Genomic DNA, 9,357 nt, shown 5'->3' on the forward strand with positions numbered 1-9,357 from the left:
TGAGACTCCTTAAAGGGAGTGAAAGGCGGGATATCAAATCCAAACTCTTCTTCTTCTTCTTCCCCCAGGGATGATGCTTCCCATTCCTCCCTCAGTCCCCCAACTTCCTCTGCCCCCTTCCTCCCCACAGGCTCTCCTGCGCCCAGAGACCCCCTTGGCCCGGCTGCCCCCTCGCCAGGCAGGGAGAGGGTGGGGTCCCCTTCCCCCATGAGAGGAATGCAATGGGGTTGTGAGGGGGGGGGAGAGAGACCCCTTTCTGCTCCCCTCACAAGAGGGTCCCCGTTGTGTCTCTGAGGTACAAGAGAGGAGGAGCTTCACTTTAAGTTACTGTTCCAGGCCCCAAACCCGTGTCAGGATGCCAGAGATTATCACTCAGGCAGAGGGGCTGCTGAATACCTGGCCTCCCGCTTTGGGCATCATGGCCCCCCCGCTCATGGCCCAAGCTCCCCCCTTGGTCGCCACTTCCTTCCCAAACAGAACAACGTGGGACAGTTTGTGGCGTCGGGGCGTCATGCGGGGCTTTGAGGAGACACTGCGTGTGTGAATGAAGGGGGGGACACTGCCTGCTGGAGGGAGGGGCAACCCCCCCAATCATTCTAAAAAATTCTGTAACATCGGCAAAGGATTAAAAGAGATGAAGGGGGCGTGTCCCCTTCCTGCCCCGGAGGACTTTTTCCCAGGTGGGGGGGTCTCCTTCCTGCCCCGGAGGACTTTTTCCCAGGTGGGGGGGTCTCCTTCCTGCCCCGGAGGACTTTTTCCCAGGTGGGGGGGTCTCCTTCCTGCCCCAGAGGGCTTTTTCCCAGGTGGGGGGGTCTCCTTCCTGCCCCGGAGGACTTTTTCCCAGGTGGGGGGGTCTCCTTCCTGCCCCGGAGGGCTTTTTCCCAGGTGGGGGGGGGTCTCCTTCCTGCCCCAGAGGGCTTTTTCCCAGGTGGGGGGGTCTCCTTCCTGCCCCAGAGGGCTTTTTCCCAGGTGGGGGGGTCTCCTTCCTGCCCCAGAGGGCTTTTTCCCAGGTGGGGGGGGTCTCCTTCCTGCCCCAGAGGGCTTTTTCCCAGGTGGGGGGGGTCTCCTTCCTGCCCCAGAGGGCTTTTTCCCAGGTGGGGGGGTCTCCTTCCTGCCCCGGAGGACTTTTTCCCAGGTGGGGGGGTCTCCTTCCTGCCCCGGAGGACTTTTTCCCAGGTGGGGGGGTCTCCTTCCTGCCCCAGAGGGCTTTTTCCCAGGTGGGGGGGTCTCCTTCCTGCCCCGGAGGGCTTTTTCCCAGGTGGGGGGGTCTCCTTCCTGCCCCGGAGGACTTTTTCCCAGGTGGGGGGGGGTCTCCTTCCTGCCCCAGAGGGCTTTTTCCCAGGTGGGGGGGTCTCCTTCCTGCCCCAGAGGGCTTTTTCCCAGGTGGGGGGGGTCTCCTTCCTGCCCCGGAGGGCTTTTTCCCAGGTGGGGGGGGTCTCCTTCCTGCCCCGGAGGGCTTTTTCCCAGTTGGGGGGGCATGTCCCCTTCCTGCCCCGGAGGGCTTTTTCCCAGGTGGGGGGGGTCTCCTTCCTGCCCCAGAGGGCTTTTTCCCAGGTGGGGGGGGTCTCCTTCCCTGCCGCCTCCGGGGATCGAACCCGGGACTTTCTCAGGAGAGAATCCGGAAAACGGAGCTGGTTTGGAAGGAGGAGAATTTGTGTCTTCGGGGAGGGAGGGGCCACTCATTCCTTTCCTCCCCCCCCCCCGTCAGTGAGCTCCGCTTCCTAGAGAGGCAGGGAGGTTTGGAGGGGAGGGGCCAAGGGGGGAGGGGAGGGGCCTGATCCACCTTCCCGGAAGAGGAGCAGCTCTGCGGAGGAGGAGGAGGGAAAAGAGGTGCGAAATATATCTATATATGGGGGGGGGGGAGAAGGAGGCGCTTTTCCTCCCCCGGAATCTGCAAACAGGGCAGCTGGGAAGGGGGGCAGGATTTGGGGCGGGGGGAGAAAGGAAAGGGGGGGATTCCTCCCCCTCCCCCTCCCTTCTGGGGATCCGGCGAGCGGGGGAGGGGCTTGTTTAGGAGAAATGAGCCCCTCCCCCCGAGGGGGCGCCTCCTTGGAGACCCCCAGCCCTTTGTCTTGCGGGGAAGGAAATGGGAATAGCAAAGCGAGCAAGGGAGGGGGGAGAAGAAATGCTCAGCCCCCCCCCCCGGGAAGGAAATGGGAGCCCCCCCCCCCGGGCAGGGAATTGAACCCAGGCCCCAGTTCCGGCAGGCAAGGCTTGGTGGGTCACCTTTGGGGGGAGAGTGGGGAGTCCATGGAAGGGTTAGTAGGGGCGAGAGAGGCCTGGATGGAGACCCCCCCCCCCGTCTCCCTCCTGGGATGGGGAGAGATTTGGCAGGAAGGCTGAGCCGGCCAGGGGGGGCCTCGGGGCAAAGGGGACCCTGGGGGGGCGGAGGGAGGAAGGGAGCATCCCTGGGGAGGGATCGAAGCCATCTCGGAGAAAGAGAGAGGGCCTGGGGGGCCGCCTGCCTTGACTTCTCCCTCCTGCCCAGGAATCTGCCAGGACTAGACCAGGGAGAGTTCCCTGAGCAGGGGCCCCGATCCAGCCACCCTCTCCTCCCCTGAAGCTCAGTCCTTGCCCTGCCTCAGGTCCCAGATCAGGATCTGCAGGGGGCACTGGGGGGCTGTTTGAGCGAGTCCAACCATGGGGGGAAAGAGGAAGCCCCCTTTATCATCCCCCCCCCTTTGAGACTTCTCTCTGGGCAACTCCAGTCGCTCCCACATGCCTGTGTTTCTGTGCAGAAGCATCTAAGGGGCTCTCCCCCCCCCCCCAGACACCTGGGCCCAACTCCTTCTCGCCTGGTTTCCATTATTCCCACTATATCAGTTCACTTAACTCTGTGGGATTTAAGGGATGGGGAAGATTGTTATGGAAAAGGGTGGGTTCCCGTGTTCCCCCCTCAAGAGCCTGCCTTATTATTATTAGCTCATACCTAGAACTAACTCAGTTGGTCTTTAAGGTGCTACTGGAAGGAATTTTTTTATTTTGTTTTGACCATGGCAGACCAACACGGCTACCTATCTGTAAGTGGTACCTCAGGTTAAATACGCTTCAGGTTACAGACTCCACTAACCCAGGATGAGAACAGAAATTGTGGTCCAGCAGCGCAGCAGCAGCAGGAGGCCCCATTATGTTAAGAACACTTTCTTAACCACCGGAACGAAGTAAGTACTTAACCCGAGGTACCACTGTACTGCAGTTTCAATTATTGTTATTTTTATTTATTTATTTATTTATTTATTTATTTAATTAATCTATTAGTTGCTTTCTCTTGCCCAGGGCAGCCCAAAGTGACTTACAACCAGTTGTTGTTGTTGTTGTTGTTATTGTTATGTTCCACGGTGACGCTCCAAGGCCTTCTTTGTGCGTGTTTCCTGTATTTTGGGGAAAGAGAAAAGGCTGTTCTCAGGGACTGCTCCACCAGGAGGGAAACTGAGGCAGCCCCCTCAGGCAGGAGATGCAGGGAGGGGCAAGGAGGGGACAGAGCTGAGTCCCATTTGGCCAGCCCTGATTTAACCCTCTATCCTCTCATCCAGTGGAAGGTGCTGTCCCTTTGCCAGTGTCCCAGCCTTGGGAAGTCAAGGCTTGGGAATGTGAGCTGTTGGTTGGACTTCATCAGGAAGATGTTGGAGATCACGGAGGAAAGAGAAATGAAAGCGTTTTCAGGGGAGGGGGAAGAAGGGGAAAGTGTGTCCCACCAGATAAGACTCCCATCCTCCCTGGCCATGGGCCATCCTTGCTTGGGCAGGTGGTACTTTGAGTCCAACCACATATGTAGGGCCAGAGGTGCCTCACCTCAGTATAGACGGTTCCTCTAGGGCTCAGTGTTACTTGGGAGTTGGTGAAATTGGACCTTAAGGGTTCTTGAGACATTTTTGAGGGATTGTGATTGGTATCCAGACCCTAACACTATAAAGCCAAGGTGTCCACACTGAGCAGTTTATCAACCCTGCTGGCCGCTGGGGAAGACCTTCTTCTTTTTTTTCTTTTTTTTGAAATAATATTTATTCAAAATTTGAAAATTACAAAAAGAAAAATAGAAAAGACAGAAAAAATACAATCATTTAAAAAAAGAAAAATAACATATTAAATCTTTACATAGCTTTCTTCCTTTACTTATTTCCTTGACCTCCTCACACCTCCCATTTTTGTATTCTAGTTTAAATTGTTATTTCAGCAAATCCTTCCAACCTTGTTTCTATCTTAAAAATTTGTTTTAATATACTGTAATTTTACGTTCTCTCTTTCATCAATTCATTTTTAATTAATCCTTTATATCATTTCTACCAAAACCACGTAATTTTCTTTTTCCAACATCTTTCTAACAATCCTTAATTTTACAATATTTTTGAAAACAAAACAAATTCCTTCCAGTAGCACCTTAAAGACCAACTAAGTCAGTTCTTGGTATGAGCTTTCGTGTGCATGCACACTTCTTCAGATACACTGAAACGGAAGTTTCCAGACCCTTCTATATAGTGAGAAGGTGGGGAGGGGTATTACTCAGAAGGGTGGTGGGAATGGGTAATTGGCAGATAGCTGTGATGAGCCTGTTGACGACTCTTAACGACTGCAATAGGTCTTACAGGAAAAAGCAAGGGGTGAAAAGGTGAAAAATGGCTTTGTCATGTATAATGAGATAAGAATCCAAGGTCTTTGTTCAGACCAGGTTTCTCCATGGTTTTAAGTTTGGTGATAAGTTGTAATTCAGCAGCTTCTCTTTCCAGTCTATTTCTGAAATTCCTTTGTAGTAAAACAGCTACTTTGAGATCTTGTATAGAATGTCCTGGGAGATTGAAGTGTTCTCCTACTGGTTTCTCTGTCTTGTGATTCCTGATGTCCGATTTATGTCCGTTTATTCTTTGGCATAAGGTCTGGCCTGTTTGTCCAATATAGAGAGCTGAAGGACACTGTTGGCATTTTATGGCATACACAATGTTAGACGATGAGCAATTAAATAGTCCCGAGATGGTATGTGTGATGTTGTTGGGGCCAGTAATGGTGTTGTCCGGGTGTATGTGGCAGCAAAGTTGGCATCTGGGTTTATTGCAGGCTCTGGTGCCAGTGTCCGTGTTAGGTCTGGTTGTAGTATTATTGTGGGTTAGGAGTTGTTTAAGACTGGGTGGCTGTCTGTAGGCAATGAAAGGTCTTCCTCCCAGAGCTTGAGAAAGAGAACTGTCATTGTCCAGGAGAGGTTGCAGATCTCTGATGATGCGTTGTACTGTTTTAACTTGGGAGCTGTATGTGATGACTAGAGGTGTTCTGTTATTTTCTTTTTTGGGTCTGTCTTGCAGCAAGTTCTCTCTGGGTATCAGTCTGGCTCTGTTGATCTGTTGTCTAACTTCATCTGTTGGGTATTTTAGTTCTAAAAAGGTTTGCTGTAGATCTCTTAGGTGAGAGTCTCTGTCTGTAGAATTGGAACAGATGCGGCTGTAACGTAGTGCCTGGCTATATACAATGGACTGTTTGGTATGTTTGGGATGGTAGCTAGAGGCATGTAGATATGTTTGTCGGTCAGTTGGTTTACGGTATAAGGTGGTGTCTATGTGCCCATCCTGTATTTTTATAGTAGTGTCCAAAAAATGTATTTCTTGCATAGATTGATTCATTGTTAGGTTGATTGTGGGGTGAAAATCATTGAATTTCTGGTGGAAGGTGTTCAGGGTCTGTTGACCATGTGTCCAGATGATAAAAATATCGTCAATGTATCGCAGGTACAAGAGAGGTTTGAGTGGGTAGGAGTTTAGGAAACGTTGTTCTAAATCTGCCATGAAGATGTTGGCATACTGTGGGGCCATGCGGGTGCCCATTGCTGTGCCGCTGATCTGAAGGAACAGGTCATCACCAAATTTGAAGTTGTTGTGGGTAAGGACAAATTGGCAGAGTTTGGTGGCAAAGTCCGCTGTGGTTTTATCTGAAATGGTGTTCCTTATAGCTTGTAAACCATCGTTGTGTGGGATGTTGGTATACAGAGATTCCACATCCATAGTAGCTAGTATTTTTGAAGAAATACTTTAATTTTTTTCCAATCTTCTTCCACCGACTCTTCTCCTTGGTCCTGGATTCTGCCAGCCATCTCCGCCATTTCCATGTAGTCCATCAGTTTCATCTGCCATTCTTCCCTGGTAGGTAGGTCTTGCGTCTTCCAATACTTTGCAATAAGTATTCTTGCTGCTGTTGTGGCGTACATAAAAAAAGTTCTATCCTCCTTTCGCACCAATTGGCCGACCATGCCCAAGAGAAAGGCCTCTGGTTTCTTCTGGAAGGTATATTTTAAATACCTTTTTCATTTCATTATAGATCATCTCCCAGAAGGTCTTAATCTTTGGGCACATCCACCAAAGGTGAAAGAATGTACCCTCAATCTCTTTACATTTCCAACATTTATTATCGGGCAAATGATAAATTTTTGCAAGCTTGACTGGTGTTAAGTACCACCTGTAAATCATTTTCATTATATTCTCTCTTAAGGCATTACATGCCGTAAACTTCATACCTGTGGTCCATAACTTTTCCCAGTCAGCCATCATAATGTTATATCCATGCCCATTTAATCATAGCAGATTTAACCATTTCATCTTGTGTATTCCATTTCAACAGCAAATTATACATTCTTGATAAATTCTTAGTTTTAGGATCTAACAGTTCTGTTTCCAATTTTGATTTTTCCACCTGAAAGCCAATTTTCTTGTCCAAATTATAAACCTCCCTTATTTCATAATAATGAAGCCAGTCTCGTACTTTATTTTTTAAACTGTCAAAGCTCTGCAGTTTTAATCTATCTCCATCTTGTTCCAGAATTTCCCAATATTTCGGCCAATTTGTCTCCATATTAAGTTTTTTCAGAGCCTTAGCCTCCATTGGTGACAGCCACCTTGGCGTTTTACTTTCAAGCAAGTCCTTATATCTCATCCAGACATTAAACAATGCTTTCCTGACAATATGGCTTTTAAATGCTTTATGTGCTTTGACCTTGTCATACCACAAGTATGCATGCCACCCAAATACATTGTTAAAACCTTCTAAGTCCAAAATGTCTGTGTTTTCAAGAAGCAGCCAATCTTTGAGCCAGCAAAATGCAGCTGATTCATAAAAAGTTTAAGATCTGGCAGGGCAAATCCACCTCTTTCTTTGGCATCAGTTAAAATCTTAAATTTTATTTGAGGTTTCCTGCCCTGCCAGACAAATCTAGAGATATCTCTCTGCCATTTCTTGAAACAGTCCATCTTGTCCAAAATTTGCAGTGTTTGAAACAAAAACAGCATCTTAGGCAATACATTCATCTTTATCGGAGCAATTCGGCCCAGCAGTGATAACTTCAATTTTGACCATATTTCTAAATCCTTTTTCACTTCCATCCAACATTTTTCATAATTATCTTTAAATAAATTCACATTTTTAGCAGTCATATAAACCCCTAGGTATTTCGCTTTCTTAACCAATGTTAATCCTGTCTCCTTCTGAAACCTCTCTTTCTCAATCACTGTTAAATTTTTCTCTAACACCTTAGTTTTCAGCTTGTTCAACTTGAATCCCGCAACCTGACCAAATTCTTGAATTAATTGCAATACTCTTTTAGTATTGGATTCTGGCTGCTGTAATGTCAAAACTAAATCATCAGCAAAAGCTTTCAATTGTTACGGAAGGGGGGGGGGCATGTCTTCTTCACCTTCTTCTTCGCTACAATATATCAATTTATTTCCAATTGTCAAAAGGGACTAAAATCTATAAAATTCATAGAAAATCAGCGTGCCAGTTTGCTCAATTACTCTAGGACTCCATCACATCTCCCCTGTCCAGCATAATCCCTCAAGCAAAGTGTCAAGACCTTAATCCTTTCAAATTGTTCTGATCAGCCTTTCCTCCAGACAATGTCAGGTGGCAGACTATGCATATTTGAGACCATTGTCTTTTCATCCCCAGGAAGTGTTTATCTGTGCATATCTCCAGCTCTGCATATTCCCCCCTCCCTCCTCCATATGTTAATCTGTGCAACCCCTACCTTACTGAACTGCTGATCTGTGTAACCCCACCTTTCTGTGATGTATTCATGACGTGTTTTGCACTGTATTCTGGGACATGGAGGGAGTTTCAAAAACTCATGTCACCCCTTTCTCACTGTTCAATCTCGCCTTGAACCTGTTGCGCAATAAACTTGGATCTTCTGCAGTTTGCTCCTGTCTCCGGCTGAGCTCATTTTCCTCCGCAGGGACCCACGGACTTAGTCCGATGAGCTGGGTGGCAGAGCAGCCTCGCACCCAGATTTTTGCCGTAACAGTTGGCGCCCAACGTGGGGCATGCGGTTCTCCCGCGTTGCTGACCGGGGGCCCTGAAATCTTCAGCCGGCACCAGGCCATTTTGCCTGGGAAGATCCTTTGGACCCCCGGCCATCCTCCGGGCGGTAATCGAAAGCCCCAGGAGTTCAGCCGGGGAGCAAAGAGGGATCCAGCCGGCTTATTCATCAATCCGGGGATCATCATAGAAGACATGTGAGTATAAGGAAAAGGAAAAATCCAGTGCACTGGTGGGAAAGGGGTGGAAATCTCCTGGCAACTGAATCTCTGCCCTCCTCCTATCGCTCTTTCTTACCTTTCTCTCGGTCCGGTTAGTGAGAGAGACCGTGGACCACCGCTCGGCCCGAAAGGGGGGCTCTGAGCTCTATCCCTTTCTCTAAACCCTCCAGCCAGCCGCACCAATTGGGAGTCCGAAAGTAAGACGGAGAGACCCGACTTGAAAGATAGCCGACTCTCCGCAATGGGTATCCCAGTTGAAAGCAAGGGGCTGGAGTTCTTCTTCCGAACTTCCCGAGCGCCCTTACGGAGGGGGCAGGAAGGGGTCTTGCTTTCTGTATCAATCCCAGCCGCACTGGTCGGTGCCACGTAACACGTGTATCGTGCGTGAGCCCGCTTCCAAAAGCAAGGGGGATTTTCGGTTCGAAACTCTATCCAGGGATCACCCGATCTGGCACCGCACGGCGCGGGCGTTCAGTAGGGCCCCTTTTCCTGAGATTGACGATAGGTAGGAGGTTGCCAGGAGGGATAGCCCATGAGGAATTGGGCGGGATCGGCAGAGTGGAAAAGGACCCCAGGTTATTGACTAAGGAAATAGGAAGGAATACCGGATAGCTAGAGCTCTTTAAAAACCCTCTAAGGAAGTTGCCAAGCGACTAAAGACCCCTCTTTACTATAAATCCCGTATTAAGTATATCAATCTCCTAGATATACCAATCCTTACCACCCTTTCTCTTCCCTCTTTCTGTCTAGACACGCGTAAAACATAAAATGGGTACCCAGGCTTCCAAACGCGAGCGGGCTCACTCTGGGAAGAAGGCTTCTAGAAAGCCATCTCAGTCTCAGAAGG

The sequence above is a fragment of the Podarcis erhardii genome (genome assembly GCF_964252035.2).
Source record: "Podarcis erhardii genome assembly, chromosome: 2".
NCBI classification, from domain to species: Eukaryota; Metazoa; Chordata; class Lepidosauria; order Squamata; family Lacertidae; genus Podarcis; species Podarcis erhardii.